This window comes from Quercus robur, chromosome 5 (assembly GCF_932294415.1).
Source record: "Quercus robur chromosome 5, dhQueRobu3.1, whole genome shotgun sequence".
NCBI classification, from domain to species: domain Eukaryota; kingdom Viridiplantae; phylum Streptophyta; class Magnoliopsida; order Fagales; family Fagaceae; genus Quercus; species Quercus robur.
The window spans coordinates 72,246,269-72,266,069 of record NC_065538.1 but is presented as its reverse complement, the minus strand read 5'-3'; the positions used below and the strand labels follow the sequence as shown (position 1 = coordinate 72,266,069).

The window sequence follows — 19,801 nt, the reverse complement described above, 5'->3', positions numbered from 1 at the left end:
GTTTCTTTTACGGTAGTTGGGCTTGAATAATGTTTTGGCTATGACTTCTCCTCGGACACGATGCTTCTCGGATAGGCCTGTATTTAACTAGCCCATTGTTTTGGGCCGGGCCTCACAAAAAATATATAATTAATTTACTAATTAATAAAAGTAGCCATTTGTCGCAACCATGCCTTTTAAGCCAAAATTTTATTATCTAGTATAGTATAGTGTAGTGTTTAATTTTTTTTTTTCATCATAAAAAGGAGAAATTTCAGCTTTTTAAATCCTCAGTTTTTTTTTTTTTTTTTTTTTTTTTTTTTTTTTTTTTTTTATGTAGAATAATATCTTTGCTTAGCTTTATTTTTAAACAAAATACACCAATAGAAATAAATTATACCAAAGGGGCTCTAACACGTACAATATATGTAACTTCTATAATGAGCCCAAAATTGCAACAAGACCAATCAAGACCAGCCCAATAGTGAAGAATACCCGTATGGATAATCATTCATCTATATATTACTAAAAGCTGTTTAATGCTGCTACTTTCACGTTGTGCCACATCAGTTGTCATGTCATTCTTTTTTTTCTTTTCTTTTTTAAAATATAATTTGTCCTACAATTTTAAAATGGTTTTTACAATTTTCAGCTCTATAAATATAGTCCATTACTTATTTATTTACTTCCACTATCACCCTTTAATAAATCCAGTCCACTACTTATTTATTTACTTCCACTATCACCCTATAATAAATCTGTATAATTAATCCAGCCCACCTCTTATTTATTTAGTTCCACAATCAAACCCAACCCAAAGCCTTTTCACTTTCAAGCTTTAAGGTTTTTTTTTTTTTTTTTTTCCCAATTTTCTTATAATTGTTTTTAACATTTATTTTTTTAATATTTATACTTCTCCAACCTTTCTCTCTCCCTTACCATTTCATCTCCCCACTACTTCAATCTTTCTCCCTCCCTTACCTTTTCATCTCCCTACTACCCTATACATTAATATCACTCTTCCTCTCTCTCTTCATCTTCCTTTATTTTTGTCTCTTCTAATTCACACCCTCTTACTATAAATTTGTCACTATTTCTTCTATTCTATGCATAGTTTTTCCTCACACAAAAAAAAAAAAGGTCCCCTTTCTCTCTCTCTCTCTCTCTAAATTTTTTGGTGGATTTTTTTTTATTTTTCTTGCATCTCTACTTTAGGTTGATAATTTATTATATTCTTTAAAACTCTATTTTGGGTTAATGCGATTTAGTTTTGTTTTTAAAATTGTGATTTAGTTTTGCTTTTTAAATTGTTGTTGTTGTTGTTGTTGTTTTTTTTTTTTTTTTTTTTTTTTTTTTTTTTTTTTTAATGTTATCCTATTGCGTTCTAAAGAATTAAATATAGCATATTAAAATATAATATTATTCTATGACATAGTATGATTTGGATAATTTGGTATTTATTCTGTTACATAACATAATTTTTTATAGTGCTCAATTTAGATGTTAAACTATGAGACTTTACTAATTTTTTTTTATTTTTTATTTTCTAATCCTTTGTGGTGGACAAAGTACTCTTAATAGTTGTATTAGAAGTACTCTATAATGCCATTATTTAAAGAAAAGCAAAGGTTAGCCAAACGAAAATAATTGGATAGGTGACAAATTTTAACTTTTGCAATTTTATTTTTTTTATTATTATTGTATAACAATGCATGTATAGAAATTTAATTCTTAGATTTTGCTAATAAATTTTTATTTGATAATATGTTTTGGGCGGTCGAAATTATAATTTCTATAAAGAAAATAACCTTAATAGATTATCAAAAACAAAATTTCATCCTAATATTGGTTGAATTAATCATTGTTAAGTTTTATTAATTTTTTTTAGTTTACGTTTTTTTGGTGTTTTAGATTGTTCCTATATTACATTTATGATTGTTCCTATAATAAATAAAAATATAATTACGAAATACATTACTCATTATTAGATTAGTTTAAATTGTAAAAAAAATTTAAATAAAACAATCATAAAAATAATTATCATGCGCAACACGCGGGTTTGCAGCTAGTAATAATTACAACAACCTAAAATTTTGATTTTATCTTCTTAAGTTTCATTTTTTTTAATATATAGATCCCTAAATGTTATGTTTCATTACGATTTGCTGCTCCCTTACAAAGTTACAAAATTAAGTATGAGATTCGCAACCCAAGGACATCTTTCTATATTTGTATTTATTTTGATTTTGCACCCTATATGTTTGAAACTATTTTGATTAATTTAGAGATTAATGGCAGGGTTGTTTATGAACTAAGTTATTTATGAACAGTTTGAACTCAGCTAAGAAAAATGCTTATTTAAATTCGTTTGTTTAGCAAACGAGTCAAACTCAAGCCTAAGTTTAGATTCAATTATTAAATGAATCAAGCTCAAACATAATAATTTGTTCATGAATATGAGAGCTTGATTTATCTATGTATAATATATATATATATATATATATATATATACTTGAAATTGAATTGTATAAGTTTTTAAATAGATTCGTATGATATTAAATGATCAATTTGTAGTAAAAATTTGGGAAGGTGTTGTTTTAAATGGATTTTGAAGAACATGACATACTTTCTATTTACATTTTGGTCTTGATGAATTGGGTCTTGCATGTCTTCTGAGAATCCCTTTCTCTCGTACATTTCGGTCCATTGTTAGCAAAGAAAAAAAAAAAAAAATTGTGAGATCAAATTTGACACTTTTTTTTTGGATAGAGATCAAATTTGACAATTTTGGATTTAAGTGTACCCATCGATAATTGTGCTACTGGGTGCAAGGATTATAAAAAGAGGGACATTGTGGCTTATTGATACCTATGCGGTTGGGGGTATCAAATAACGCCAATTAGATTATAGTATCTCATCCTTGAATTTCTCTATTGTTGACATGATTGATTTTGATCCTTTCTAAATTATTAATATCGCATGTAGCAGATGATAGTGCATTGTAAAGTGTAGGAAGGTAGTCTTTCTTACACAAACTTTATAGTGATGCTCACCATAGAACGTTCATATTTTTACCTCAATTGCCATGCTATAATTTCTATCATTTAAATTTTCTACTAAACGCCACTTCAAAGAATGTTAAATCTCATTTATGCCATTGTTTAAACCTACAAGTGTCTTGTGGGACTTGCAATGACCCTCTGCCTTAACACTAATTATAATGCCACTGTCAATTTCTTAGTAGTGGCTAAAAAGTTTCAGTTAGTGATGGTCATATTTTTTTTTTTCTTCTGTTGGCTGCCTTTTTGCTGGTGAATTATGTACTAATGAACAACTTGTAGGTGAGCTTTCAACTCCCTGACCTGAATGTTTGCTTAACAGGTTGATTATCTTGAATGTTTCAGACTGTACAACAATCCAAATATCACCGGGCACTTCAATACAGAGACCATGGATATTGTTAGCAATACAAAAGGCCAGATGTCTGGAATTTTACTACAAAATCTGTGTTTGAGGCAAAGGGGTTATTTTATGGTATTGGTCATTCACCGAATTGCCAGTTGTTGGAAGGCCAAGTTGAGCTTGACGAGGTGGTATATGCTGTTTCCGTTGCATGTATTTTCTCAAGCTTACATCATTATTATTGTCTAATATTGCTGGTGATTGCCGGGATGTGGAGTCCTTTCCAGATGAGGATTTACTGCCAACAAGTCTTACACAACTTAGCATTGTTAGATTTCAAAATTTGAGATCATTGGACAAGAAAGGGCTTCAACATCTTACCTCTCTTCAATGATTGGGGATCATAGACTGCCCTGAGCTGAAGCACATGCCAGAGGAGGGGTTGCCTGCCTCCATTTCTCACCTACGGATCAAAGAATGCCCTACATTGACAATATGAATGCAAAGGAAGAAGGAGTTAAGCAAGATTGCTCACATCCCCTGCATAGAAATTGATGGTGAACTCATTCCCTAAGCCAAAGGTCTAGAGGCTATGCACCCCTTTGATAATCAGGTATTTGTTCTACTTGACTAGCTCTTGATTTTACTTGCATTTCTTTTTAATTTAATTTTTGGTGACAGATAATTTTTATTCTAAATTAATAAAAAGAATTTTATATTAATTTTGAAAATGATTTTTCTTTGTAAATATTGAAAATAATATTAAAACTAAGATGAGAAAAATAATAAAGGATTTCTTGGGATGCTCATAATTCTGTCTGATTGGGTTTTTTACAGTCACCTCAATGTTCTCATTAAGCTTCCATCGATTTACGAATTAATACTTCCAAAGGAGGCATGTAAAAGTTTACAAGTCAAGTTTTGTAGTCAGCCACCTATATCAGTTCTACTCGACCAGTAAGTTCCCGTATGAATTAATGTTTCTAAAAAAAAGAAAAAGGAATTAATTTTTTTTTTTTAAATTATGAAAATGTTATTATACTGATAGGAAAAGATTGCCTGAACACTTGTATATTTGACTAATGTACATCTTCTCAACGTCTACAAGGAGAGAATCAAAAGTTCCAATATCAGTTCTTTTAGGTTCTTTTCTCAAACGGAACTGCTATGAAATCCAGAATCAAATTCTTGTACTACTACTGGCCGCTTGTATAAATGAAAGTAGGATCAAGAACCAAGTGCAAGATAATTTGACAAGTCAATTTACAAATTGTTGTACAAATGGTTAATTGATTAGAGAACCAAATTTTGAGCTTTTCTTGAAACTAGACTTAGAAGAATCCTAGTATAAATACTAGGAAACCATGTTAACATATTGGTACTTTTAACATTGATGCAAATTCCTCTACTTTCTCCCTAGTCTGTGTTCTTAATCCCCTTTCTTCTTCTTTGGAAGATAACTACTGTGAATCAAGTCAATTTCCATGAGACTTCCTTGGAAAAATTTATTTTAGTGCCACTTAATTTAATGACGAACTAATGTCTCGGTTAAATCGCATCTTCTGTTTTTCTCCACCATCAATTTCAGCAGTCAGAATTTGCCTTAAACAAAAGTAATTTAAAATAGCTTTTAGATTTAGGTTCATCATAATATGTGAATTGTGAAGTAACTTGAAAATTTTCAAGTTTCGTTATGTAATATGACAAATCAAAAATCAAAGACCAATGCATATAACAGGACTAGTTCCACCCAAGTCTTTAAGAAGAACCCGAAATACGTGTCTTTATCCATGATTCCAAGTACTGCAGCTCTTCGTTGATTATTGAATGGCCAAGACCAGGATAAGCCTGTGAATAAAAGATTTTCAAGAGTCCTAAACAAAATCAAGAAAGAATTTAAGAAAATATTGCAATAGTAGGATGAATTACATTAAACTCACAGCTAACACCAACTTCTACAAGGAAAGGAGGACCAGCTTGTCCAGCGTCAAACAATACAATTCTGTCAGCCATTCCATGGGACCACAAAATAGGTGTCTGCACATACATTCAGATTCATAACCAAAACACAAGTAAATTGAAGAGTTACATGCAAATCTAAATATAGAATTAATACAAATTTGTCTTACAGCCTTCTAACTTAAAGTGTTAGTTTCCAAATGATCCAGTTATGTGTCAATGGCAGTGGGGCCTTGTAACGCCCCAAAATCATAAGTAATAAAAGTCTATTTAATCTGAATAATCCATAAAAAAATATTAAATAATAGAAACCAGCAACCTAAAACCTCTTCACAAATATTAGAGCTCTAATCCACTAAAAACAAAACATCCTCAAAATAATTCTCCAATACAATGTTTAATGCCATAAAAATCATGATAAAATCCTTAGTTCCACAAAATACTTCATAACTGTTGTCTTCCAAGAGTCTTTACTCCAATAATTCCTCTAATATATCTGTAAGAGGAAATAAAGGGAGGTGAGATAACTCAATAAATGGAATTCACTAATATCAGGGTGTGGGAACAAACATTTCAAATAAATAATTCTTACAACAAATTCATAACTTGTAACTCATCAATATTTTATCATCAAATATTTCACATAAAAAAAAAAAAAAAAAAAATCTTTACATTGTGAGCCATCATAATATATATATTTCAATACCATCATATAAACAAATCTCTAGGCTTTTCTTGTAGTTAACGTTTACGCCCCGTTGATAGGGTTGTGTTGTCTCCTTTTAGGACTAGAACCTCATTTTCATCCATTTTCTTAAGGATGGCTCTTTTAGAACCTAAAGGTGCACTCCCTTGCTAAGAAGCTTCCTTTTTGGATCCTCAATAGTATACTCCCTTGCTAAGGAGCTATCAAATATGTATTGTCCTCTTTTCCAGGGACCGTCCCTTGTTAAGGACTAACTGCAATATGATTGTCCCTTACTAATGACTAAATACCATACTGAACTTCTAATCATGACTTGCCATAGGTTTTCAAAACATATTCAATATGCTTACAAAAATAATCCATTCATAATTCTCAACAATATAAAGGTATATTCACATATACAAGTTTAAATAAGTTTAAGTTGTCCCACAAGTTTTTCATAAAACGAATAGTCAATGTGCACTTCAAACATTTATAAAATATCAATTTATATATAGAATATCAACATATTTCTTTGATAGAGAATAGTTTAATAATCAACACTATTTTGGAAAAACCCCCAAAATTAGTAAACACTACTTACCTCTTGCAAAAATAAAGGAAATCAACCTCCCTTGAATCACAATTCAGTAGAATTAGAGTCTAACAACACCAAAAATAGGTCCATCAATACACGAATTTCCCACTAAAATTTGTTTTCATACTTAGACAACACTGATATTTTCAAAATTTTACATTTATTTACGTAACTCTCCAATTCACTTTCAGCTTTAATCTAATTGTTCTGTTTCACGTATTTTTACTATCCATTAATAGGCATGATTGTACTACAACTCTATAGAACTCTAGCATTTCACTAAAGGTCAAGCCATCATATATTCTACTATTCCTTAAAAGCCACATGATATATAAACCTATCTGATCAACCTAATATTTATATCTATTAATCAAAGTAGAAGCCACATATTATAGTACTGTCAAATCAATCTTAAAGCCTGTGGAGGACCATATGGAGACATACTATTTTTACGTAATCAATTTCAAAGCCTATGGAGGACCATACGACTATATATAAATGATTCCTATTATAATATTGTAATCATTATGGTCGGCTTTCCCATCAATACAGTGATAGGTTTAGATTCATGAACCCAATGCCAATTGTTTTACTTGGTACCAACATAATAGATGCACAGACCCATGTCTTCCTATAAGCATGGGGACAATTGTTAGCCATAGAATAATTCCAACTCTCTAAATCTTTCAACTTCTAAAATTACAGCAAGACAAACTGATAAGGATAAAATTATAAATATACCCACTGATGTAGAGGCATAGAGCGATGTTCTAGACAAACCTATCGACCTTGTATCCACTGACATATGGCAATAGTATGGAGTCTACGGCTCCAAGCTGACGGCGTCAACTTGGGGCGAAGATAGAAAGCTGACGCCAATAGGCAGAAGGGGTTATGCGAGCCTGATGGTTCTGACGTGGCCCTACTTGGCCTCCATGTATGTTGTATATGGAAATATCTTGTGCCCAACGCTCAGTGCTAATCAAAAGGACTCCTACAAGGAAAGGGTTCCACAAAATACACTCATAGAGACTTCTGTAAGGAAAAGACTTCTAAGCCAAGGAAGAGAGGTCAACCCTTTACTACTATAAAAACTCAAAACTCTCATAAACGAAGGTACGCATAATTCACCTCGGCTCTGGCACTCTAGAGTTGTGAGAAGTTCTTACTTGACTTTTGGTGGGTATTTGGCAGGCATCACATCGGTGCTCTCTGTGAGGTCTTTTCTTTTCATTTTGCAGGTATTGTTTCGAGCACATGAGGCAGTGTGACTTACTGTTGATTTTTCGGCATCATCACAAACCATACCTGAAATACTTGTGCATAGCCGTAGAGAAGAAAAGAAATAGCTCACTCTTATGTTGCGGCTGAAAACAAAAAAGAACTTCTTATGTACATACACGTGTAACTTAAAAGATAAAATGCTAGGATTATCAAGGCCCATATATTTACTTATACCACCTCACTTGGGCTTCATATCCCATAGTATTTATTTTATTTTTAATATCTTCGGCCCAAATCAATTTAATCCATTTAATTGTAGACCTCCTTTATAATCTACACATAATAATTAAATTGGTATCAAAATTATGGGGTGTTATAGGCCTAGTGGTAGATATGACTAGTTGAATCTAAATCAGATGGGCCTACTGGTACACATAAAACACCAAGAATATTAAAAAAGGGGATTGTCTATAACAGTGAGAAGAATTAGCAAATACAGTTGGGTGATTCTAGTAAGATCTACTACTTGGACTAGAATGTCCTAGTAGGGTGCCATGTAGATCCTCAGACCTAAGTAAACTCTTGCAAACATCAGGCATTGAACTTTGTCTACAAAGTTGTTAGTGCCAATGCATACAAGTTGTTTTAGTGAATGAGTTTCAAGCAATCCAGCACTATTTATCTGCAACCTATCACCAAATTAAAATCTATACCACCACACCATAGTTGATGCAGTAGAGAAACTTGTAGATGAGCAATTATTCTCATTACAAATAACAAGATTACATTTGATTTATAAAGAAATGCACAACAATCCATAACTAAACTAGGAGATGAATATGTCAAGATGGAGGACAGTGAGGATTTCTTTCTTCTTCTTCTTTTTATATTTTTTATATTTATATTTATATTTTTTATGGTTAGAAATCCTACACTACTACTCAAACCCGTTTCCCACCACCTGCCCCACAACACCCCCCCCCCCCCCCCAGCCAAGATGACAAAGTGAGTATTGAACCATATGTATTACACCTCTGATGCAAGGAGCATAATCAATCTTTAAAAGGAGGCTCCAAGAATGGTTTGCGAAATTGTGTTTGGAATGGTAATCTTCCGATGAAAATTTCTTTGGCTTGGTGGTGATTCCATGCCCCTACATAGTGAAGCCCAGGGTTTCCTATCCCATCCTTTTATTTCCTATTTTCTTTCAAATGCGCTATGCATCAACCACTATCCCATTGCTTGACCATCCCTCAATGATATGATTGAGAACCTATCTACAAAATGTTTGCTAAGATCTTTGTTTCATATGCATCCAAATGGCAAGTCAAGAAGATACTAAAAATTTATATAAAGAAAAGAGTCTAAAACCACATCATAGTGTTTTTTGACTAGGTTGCACGGACACGCCATTTTTGGCGTCGTGTCGATGTCGGACACCGGAACGGGTACGACTTGCCGGATTCCAATGTCTAGCGAGTGTCTTCTTCTTCTTCTTTTTTTTTTTTTTTTTTTTTTTTTTTTTTTTTTTTTTTTTTTTTTTTTTGTTTCTCTGACACGCGCCGACGTGGCTCCGATGCGTTCGACACGCCAGCAATGAAGAAAAAAAAAAAAAGAAATCACAGATTTTGAGTCTGAGAAGTCATTTTGAAAAACCCACCTCTCAAGTTCTCAACCCCCCCTCCCTGCTGCTGCCCTCTGTCCCTCGCTGGAGCTAGATTGGGCCGAACGGCGAGCTCCATAGACGTCAAGTGACGCCGTGCCCTATCCCTTCCAGCGATCTCTCTCTCTCGGAGTGGACAACAAGTCCGACGACTCCGACCTCCTCTCTCTGTTTTTTTTTTTTTTGCCGCTGCCCTCTGTCCCTCGCCGGAGCTAGATTGGGCCAATCGACGAGCTCCATAGACGTCGAGTGACGCCGTGCCCTGTCCCTTCCAGCGATCTCTCTCTCTCGGTGTGGACAACAGGTTCGACGACTCCAACCTCCTCTCTCTCTCTTTTTTTTTTTTTTTTTTTTTTTTTGAATACCAATTTTGGTGATTGAATGGTAATGGTGGTACACAGTACTGTTACTCACTTAGTTATAAGTTATAACGCGTTTTTTTTTTTTTTTTAATCCCACTCTCACAGTTAATGTATTTCTTTAGTTAGCCTTTTGTTTTGCCTTATAAATTATAATATTTATTACGAATTTAGTGATTTTTGTTTTAATGTGTCCTGCTATAGTTTTATTTATTTATTAAAGTTAAATATTGTGTATTGTTGTACTACTTTGGGTGTTAGTTTACTTATTTGTAGTTCTTACATAATTTAAATTCTACACATAAACATATTTTATGTCTAAAAATATGCCTAAATATAAACTATAATTAATTATTTAACTGCCGTGTCCTTGCCGTGTCGTGTCCTTATTTTTCAAAAATTGCTGTATTCCCGTGTCCGTGTCCGTGCAACATAGTTTTTTTTGAAGAAAAGTAACCTCTTTGCATTTGGTGAAATTTTTTCTACTATAGACGAACTAAAAGGAACCCATCCACTGAATACTGCAGAACACTTGCCAATGTCAAGGCACTTGCAAAAGAGTTTTTTAAATTTGCATATTATAAGTACTAACTAAAATCAATGATGTAAAGATGTTTTGCTGTGTGCATTTATTTAATTATTTATTTATGCATTTTTCTGGAATGGGGACCCGGGGGTGGGGGGGTGGGGGGGGGGGGGGGGTGGTGGTGGTGGAAGAGGAGGGTGGCAAGGGGGGCCGTATTGAAGAGCAAGGAGAGAAGAGGGAGACTTCCTTGACTGAATCCACACACAAAGACATTATTTAGGATCTGTGCCGGCAGCTATTTCCTTATCTATCACTGCATGCACATTCTGAATCACTTTAAGCACATCACTTTCATATTTTCGAGAATTCTAATTCCTGTCAGCAAAAAAGTCTGCAATAAATGCAACAAATTAACATATCAACTAGTATTGTACCAAAGCAATTCACAATCCTCTCCTGGAGATTCCTTAAGCCTTGCAACATCACTTTAACCATAGCAAGAGCAACTGAAAAATTCTAGTAACTGACAATCCATAAAAGATTCAAGTGGAGATGTACGTTTGCACTAGTGGTGCGATATATTTGGTTCAGTGTCAGATTGGTACTAGTGAAGGCCAACAATGCAATCAAACATGAATGGTATGACCTTCAGAAAATCTCAAGACATCATTTAATATTTTTCTGACTCAGTTAACAGTACTGTATCAGAAGATTGGGGCACCTCTGACTGATGTTAAGCTAGCTGGGCTCTACTCCTATTAAGACCACCCTTGGTCCATTTGATCATGCATAAATAAGTGCCAAGTCAATTTGACTGATGCCAATCATCAAGCATTAGCATCAGATGAACTTATAAGTAAAGCCATCATAAACGAGGTTCTGCATATTACAAGTAGACAATTACCATTCTACTATCACAACGTAAATAGTAATCCATTGAACAGAATTCTACCTCATAAAAGAATTACCAGTAAATCCCTTATCAGGAGCCTCTTGTTTCCAACAAAACCAAAAAAAAAAGTTCTTGGGTTCAATTCAATTTGATATCAACAATGCCATAGACATAATTAATTTCACAACCTGTTGCGGTGGCAGATTATAGTTGGTGCAACATTATTTCCACATGGGACCACCACTATCATCGCTTTATTGCACACCAATCACGAACTGCCACCTCAACAAATGTGAAATTTGTTGTGAAATTCTTTGTGTACTTAGACTTACTGATTTCATATGCATATATCATTCTGCAAACTGAACTCAATGAGAGATTTAAGCAGTAAAAAACAAGCTAATGAGCTCTAGCAAAATAACATCACCTTCCCTTGTAAGAGTATGGTGGAAGGTGGGGTTGTAGCTTTTAGGTTCAAGAGTCAAGACCCTGAGCGTATGCGTGTAACTTACCATTTAAACAAAAAGAGAGAAAGAGGGAAGCACAACTTACAGCTGTCACAGGAAGCTGATGAATGTCAAACCATGAAGGCATCACAGCACCATCTACAAGGAGAAGCAAAGACAGAATGAAGAAAATATTAAAACATCTTCATCAGAATGAGTAAATCTTTGACTTGTTATGCCGATGTTGATACATGCTCTATAGCTTGATGTTACTCATTATTAACATACAAAGCAAGGAAGCCACACCAAGAAAGTAATACTCCCTATGATAAGGCCAAAAGATAATCGAAGGGAACTAATGAATAATGAAAAAGCAACACTTCAATTGGACAATAACAGCATGGTTGGACATCCCAAAGACTTGAAATGATTATTTAACTTTTTAGTGGTTAGACATTTCTCTGAATTTATGTTACAATATCTTTTTTAGTAACATCATTTTAATTCATAGACCAAAGGGCATTTTCCAGGGATGACCTTATAGCAGCTATTCAACTTTGATGTGAAAATTTTGCATCTAAACTTGGTTTACATGCCATGCAGAAAACCTTGAACTCCCTGAATATGTCTTCTAGAAGAACCAATGAGGAAAAAACATAAAGGATACCAACAGGCCAACAAATTCAACCCAAGACGATGAAACACAAATGAAAATTATACTTTATGATAATGAAGCAAAATGTTTATCCCTCTAGTAATAAAACGGTTGCCAAAGACGTACAGATCAATAATCCATGTTTTCGCAAAGGAAAAGGCCATTGCCAGAAAATTATTTTATCGCTATTTACAACATGCAACATCAGAAGTTAATCAGAATTGAATATTTTAAGAATACAATGACCACCAACAAACCAAATGAAAATGGCATCTATGTCTTTATTTCTTTTCATTTGAAGTTTTCAGCAAAAATTGTATGAATAGAAGAATTTACATGAACAGTACCACCAAGAATCATAATTCTGAAAGTCTAATTTACTGTGCCATTACATCAGTTTCCTTAGGGTGACTTCTTGCTACTCTATAAGCGATGAATCTCATGTCTTGACAAGTGCATTAGTGACTAAAAACAAATTGTACTTTTTAATTTCAATTTGTTGTTATTAGCGTACCTCAATGCTCCCTTTACAGTATCCATTGAATAATCCAAATAAAAAATTTGACTAAGTCAGAAACTATAATGGCCTTGAGACCCCTGGACAACAGGATGATAGATTCTCTAATTGCAAATATCTCTAATTTATCAGATATGTTAGAGCATTGCAATTTGAGAGGTTGATGTACTGCTTCTCAAGTACACCACCGGTATACCTGGGAATTCTGTTTTTTTTATCAATAAAATTCCCTTATTTATTAAAAATTGCTACGCAAATATCAGCACTTGCTAGATTGCACTATCCAACTACAGGCAAGGCTGCACAGATTTGAGCTAGGCAAGTCCACCACCTTGAGATAGTAGATTGACTCGATAGCATTGAGGCCTTTTAACAACGTTTTTTGAGCAAGGATTGATATAGATAAGCAAACGTGACAAAACCACCCAAAAAAAAAAAAAGTTCTACAAATATGAATGATAATTAAAATCCAAATTTAAACTCAAACAAAGAACATTAAAAATATCCACCACATCGATAGATTTATAAAAATTTTACTCATCTAAAAAAGAAACAACAAAATAAAATTAATACTAAACAAGAAAATCCAACAAAGAACTATAGATAAATATTCCTTCCGACCATTGATCTTCAAACTAACAGGTTCTAAGTCAGATTGAAAGGGGAAAACTTCTAACGGATGGATTTCTATTGGATAGCTCTGCATGTTGAACACGTTCGAATTGCACTGTTTAAAGTTGCAGAATATTACACTGTAACAGCCCTTCATGACTGCAATGTCAGTACTGTAGAACGCTGTGGGACAAGTACTCCATTCCTCCACTTCAGTGCTCACTGTTTTTCTCTCACTCCATTTTATTGTTTTTGTCTCCATCACCCAAAGTTGTATAAAATCAATACCCTTGCAAACCATCCCAAGGTTCCCTTGGTACTCTACAAGTTTCATGTAACTAAAATAATTTCTCTTGCACAAACTTTTAGGGATATCAAATATGGTCCAATTTTCCGTATCTTCATGAAACGCGAATACCTGGTTGTTAGTCATAAGCCAATAAAACGAACCACAAACAGACACAGCAGGCTCAAGTCTCAAGAACTCGTACTCAGGAAACCTTACCGTATCTTCTAATTTTTTCCATGCCCATGTTGCCGAGTCAAAAATCTCACACCAAAGAGAATAGCATGAGTTGTCTCTGATGCCTGAGAACTTGGGTTCTGAAAACCGAACAATTTTATAGTGCATTGGATTTGATCTAAGCACCACCATTGCACATCTTTTGGTTTTGTACCGTGTTTTAGGATTTGGTATCTGCTGCCATTGTTTTGTGCTCGGCTTGCAAACAAAATACTCAGGTACTCCCAAATTTCTTGTTTCAGAACTCTTCATGCACAACAGAATACCTTGTTTAGTGGAGGCTTCAATCTGTACTGGACCAGGCAAGAAGTCAAGGGAGAGTTTAGAGTCACAATCCAAAGCATTGATGGAAACAAACACGGAAACGGGTTTTCTTGTGTAACCCTGAATGAAAAATCCAGAAATCGTTTTTGTTTTTTTAGAATGTTCTTGCATGAAACTTGTATCATAAGTTAGCAAGTTCCAGTCTTTTGAAACTAGCCTGCACCTTCCAATATCTTTCAAAGTTGTCCGACTCAAAATCTCAAACACTAACTCCCAAGTAATAGCAGGAGACTCCTTTTTCTTCGGCAGCGTAAAGAGTTTTTTGAACCAAGAAATCATACAAACAATGAAGGAACACTTCAGAAACGACAACATAGGAGAAGAAGAGTAAGAAGCCATGTTTATTGATAAGACAAAGGTTATGAGTTGTGATTATTATATAGTTAGTTTGAATTCCAGTTCTATTCTACGTAATACTAATAAATTTTTTCCGAGCTTGGTTCGAATTTGGAATCCTAATCCCTGTCGTATAATACTCCATACTAAATAAAATGTTTTCCGAACTTGATTCGAATTTGGAATCCTAATCCATGTTGTATCGGTAATACTAGACAAGTAGAGTCACAATTAAAGTCAAAAACTTTTTTTTTTTAAAGGAAATTAAAGTCAAAAACTTTATTATCAAACCAAAAACAATAAATTAAAAAAGTAAAAAAAAAAAAACAAAGAAAGATTGAGTAAATGTAAAATGGAGAAGAACTTACGGTAACAAGTGACTGGTTTGGAAGGAGCAGAAGGGAAAGACCGGACTGTGTTTTTGAATTCTGGGGAAGTGAAATGGGATTTGATGGGTCCATTGGCTGCGGCTGGGCCTGAGCTCCCTAAACCATGTGGCCAAACAATAAAGCTTCGATTGTTAGCCACTGAATGTATATGGGTCTTTGATTTTAGAGAAGATTGTTGGTGGTGTGAGTGGGATAGTAGCACAAACCCAACGGTGCTACTCAGGGTGATTGCTATGGCTGCAATTGGCTTTGCTAATAGCACAACCTTCATCTCTGCAATTTTATGAGTGTTTTGTTTTTTTCCCGCAAATTTGTCTTTGTGTGAAAAATGGTAGTCGTACGTAGTAGAGTACGAGAATGAATTGTCGTTTAGATTGTTGCTTCGTCGTTTCTCTAAAAAAAAAAAAAAAAAGGTTGTTGCTTCCTCAAATAAGGCTTTTTAAATTTTAGCCCACAGATTTTAACAACACAATTACGGATTACCGTGAATTGACTTTTGTGGGTTGAGGTGGGGTTACACATTTTTCTTATTATTAAAGCTTAAATTGATGGAAATAAAGTTGACAAAACATTCAACCAAATATATGTATTTGTCGTGTTTTGAAACCCTTTTTTTTTTTTTTTTTTTTTTTTGAATTTGTTGATTTGATTTATTTTGGTAATTTAAGACTTAATTTTGATGAAGATGAAATACCTAAATGTGTTAATTACAATTTTTTTACAAGAATAAATTACAATCATTTATGTTTGAATTTTTTTAATTAATTCTAACGAAATAGAACATGATGTACAGTTAAGATTTCATTTTTTTGGATACTTTGTTCAATCAAAATTCCTGTTAATTTTCTTTTCATAAAACCAAAAAAATAAAAACAAGTCTTGTTAATTTGGCCTTTTCATAAATAATAAATATGTTACTTGGTTAAATTACTTTTATTTTCAATAAAGGGAATTTATAATTGAAACTTAACCTTAATTCCGCATATTAATTGAAACTCCCACATTAAATTCAAGCTTCCTTTAAACCCATATTGAACCAGCCCTACACTAGCTCCTCTAGCTTCCTTTAACCCATCTTGTGGAGTTTTTTTAGGCGAAACTACAATGTTGATTCCTCAAATTTACACTCAGAGCACAGTTGGTCTCTCAAGTTTAAAAAAATGAGTTGTATTAGTCCTTTTACTAATTACTGTTAGTAATGTTATTTACGTGGCTAATGGAACAATTACTTGGTATTTTTTAATGACATGGCATTTTTTTAATTAAAAAAAAATTAAAATAACTAGTTTCCACGTTAGATCAAATCTAAAGCAAACTGACGTAGGGATGACAATGGGGCGGGGCGGAGCCGAAGGATGGGGTCTTCATTCCCGCTCCACATGGTTTTGTCTTGCCCCATCCCCGCCCCTTGGGGCCTCGCGAAGCCTCGTCTCACCCCGTAAAACTCTACTTTCTATTAATTTGCCTTACAACTAGTACAATTTTTTTAATGAAACCTATTTCATTAATAAAAATATACTTGAAATTGCAACAAAATTTATCCCATCAAATCAAATCAATTTTTTTAAAGTTAATATTGATATGTTTGTTTAAATAGTAGGGTTTTAGGGTATGAAAAAGATTACAATTATAACCCTTAGCAAAGTGGGGCGAGGTGGGTCTAAAAAGTCTAAACCCATCCCCACCCCACCACCTTTGCGGGGCGGGGAAAACCCGTGCGGGGCGAAGCAGAGAGGGGCGGGTTAAGCGGGGTGGGGCAAAATTTTCATCCCTAAACTGACAGGGTTGAAATCAAATCTAAGTTAAACTTACTTGGTTGAAAACAAATTTGATTTTTGTTTAACAAAAGCACGACGGCATGAGAGGGAGAGAAGGGGGAGAGAGAGATTGACAAACCCTAAATGCCGCCTTCCTTTGTTGGCGACGGTGACCTCTTGCCTCCAAGCTGTGTCCTTCTCGGCCACTAGTGTGTCTTGGTGCTAGCATAGCCACCGATACCTCACCCTCGCCGCTCCTCCTCATCTCATTGAAAACCCTCTTAGGTATTGCTATTTTTTGGCTTCATTGGTGTGTTGTCATGTTGTGTGGGTGTTCTATGCAAGGAAGTGCTTCTATCTTCTATTTATTAATAATTTTAAATAGATATTTGTAACACTACTATTTATTAATAGTACTATTACTTACATGGCAAATGGAACAATGACTTGGCATTTTTTTAATGACGTGGCATTTTTTTAATTAAAAAAAATTGAAATAACTAGTTTCCACATTAGATCAAATCTAAAGTAAACTAATGGGGTTGAAATCAAATCTAAGTTAAACTTACCTGATTGAAAACAAATCTGATTTTTGTTTAAAAAAAGCATGACGATATGAGAGAGAGAGAGAGAGAGAGAGAGAGAGAGAGAGAGAGAGAGAGAGAGAGAGAGAGAGAGAGAGAGAGAGAAAGAACCCTAGATGCCGCCTTCCTCTGCTGGTGACGGTGACCTCTTTCCTCCAAGCTACGTGTCCTTCTCAGCCACTAGTGTGTCTTCATGCTAGCACAGCCACCGATACCTCGCTTTCGCCGCTCCTCCTAATCTCATTGAAAACCCTCATAAGTATTGCTTTTTTTTTGGCTTCACTGGTGTATTGTCATTTTGTGTGGGTGTTCTATGCAAGGGAGCGCTTCTATTTATTAATAATTTTAAATAGATATTTGTAACTAAATTCAAAAGATTACATTTGGTTTTGCAATTTTTTTTTTCTAAATTGTGTTTACTTTCTAGAAATAAGCACAAAGTTTAACAGCTTGCTAGTCAATGCTTGATAGCTTGATTAATTCAAACTACATCAGATCATTCAATTTGTTTGAACTAGTGCACAATGATTACCATTATTGTGGTGTCCAAATCTATATATTACTAAAAGCTAAAGCATAACATTTAATGTTGTTTCGCTCCTGTTGAGCCACATCAGTCGCCATGTCATTTCTAATTTTTTTCTTGAATTTTTCCTATAATTTTAAAATACTTTTACTAAAATTTTCCCTAATTTTGAAATACTATTAAAAAGAAAATGATTTCCAACTATATCTCCACCATAAAGCCCAATCTTTATAGCTTTAATTATGTTAACCATAAAGCCCAAAAAATGAATATTACGTTGTTGTCCATCGTTAAGCCCAAATCCAACCCTCTATTCTTTTAAACGCCAACCCTTTCTTCTTCTTCTTCAAATCTTTAGCATGACTGACGCAAACCTCTCTCTCTTCCCAAGACAGATTCAATACTTCAGACCTTCGGCTTTCTAACTCCAACCTCTCTCTTCCCCTCTTCGTCTCTTCCTCTCCTTATTTAAGTGAATCACTCCTTCATACCTCATCACTATCTCCCGTCCTTTTGCTCTTCCTATCTTTCACGGTTTCAAAACTCCTCATTTAATTGAATCAAAAAACAACATATTTAAAGAAGAGCTCAGAAATACTAACAGAATGTGGATGATTCACTTCAGGTATTCACTTCAGGTATTTCACCTTTGTTCATGTTTCGTTTGGGAGTGTTTCTTCTAAATGATTTGCTTAGATTGATGGGTTTGGAGCCCTGTAGTGGGTTTTGCTAATTTCAATTATTGGATGCATTGCTCTCTCTTTTGTATCTCAATAATTCAATCAACACTCCATTTCCTATTCGTATCCTTTTGCAAGAGGCAAATTGGTTCAACCACAGGCCCAGGTTCAAGGCCACCATCAACTTTAATGGCAAGGAGTTGTTAGTTGCCTCCTCTGTACGAGCCGTGGAGGTATACTTAAATTTTATTTTCTATGTATATTTAAAATTTTTAGGGTTAATTCTTCTGTGTTTTCTTGTTTGGGTATTGAGTTTATGGTCTGCAATTTTTTGTATTTTTAGTTGTTGCCATTGGTTGTAGAGAAAAGCATAGAAATTAGGATAAGGAAAATTACCCCAATCTATGATTATTTTTATTAGGCTTATATCAAGTTGAGGTTATACAACTTCAGGGGGATCAGAGGAAGAATGTTTCCACCTTTCTTGTGAAAGCTAGCATTGTGAAGAAGGAATATATCAAGGTTCATTGTTTTTGAATAGCTGCAACCTGCAGGTCAATCTTCATATGTGGTTTAGATTATTCTTGCCATGCTATAGTGGATAGTTTATGATCTGAACCTTAGATTGTAGCCATAATACATGTGACTTTGTTACATGTACGTCTATCTCCTGTGTCAATTTGGTAGTTTTGCTACTTGCTAAGTTGTGTGGGGGGGTCATTATGGATTGTACCAAAGCCTTTATCCGTACCTTAATCAATAATACAAATTTCCTATTTTATATAGATTATTTTGCATTGATTGGATGTATTTAAATGTCTAATTGATTTAATTGTCAAGTAATTAGGTATTGCCACATTCAGCTATGATAAATTGATAATAGAGTAGATAAACTAATAGAAAAGGCCAAGAGTTGTTCAAACAAGGGATGAACACCTTAATAACTTCTTCTTTTGTTGCAGATGCTTGAATTTTTTTTCATGTTTGTAGCTGTACATCATTAAGCAAGGGTTACATATGATTCTTTATTTATTGTTTTTTTTTTTTGGTAGTAAGCATAATTTAATTACTGCATTTGAAGTTTTTTTCCTCCTTCGTTCTTTCTTATGTTTTTTTTTTTGTTTGCTTCAAAAGAATGTACTACTATATATGTAGTATGTTAATT

The 19,801-nt window shown here is 34.0% G+C and overlaps 1 protein-coding gene and 1 pseudogene across 1 annotated transcript in view; both read right to left on the bottom strand.

The window, feature by feature from the left end:
• Positions 1 to 4,990: 4,990 nt before the first annotated feature.
• The window catches only part of LOC126726974 (carboxylesterase SOBER1-like), a 64,931-nt gene continuing 50,120 nt past the window's right edge, over positions 4,991 to 19,801 (bottom strand). The window contains exon 7 of the transcript XR_007656109.1: positions 4,991 to 5,021. The gene's annotated coding sequence lies outside the window, so the exon portion shown is untranslated. The remainder of the gene's footprint in view (positions 5,022 to 19,801) is intronic.
• LOC126726976 (carboxylesterase SOBER1-like) lies at positions 5,140 to 15,369 on the bottom strand (annotated as a pseudogene).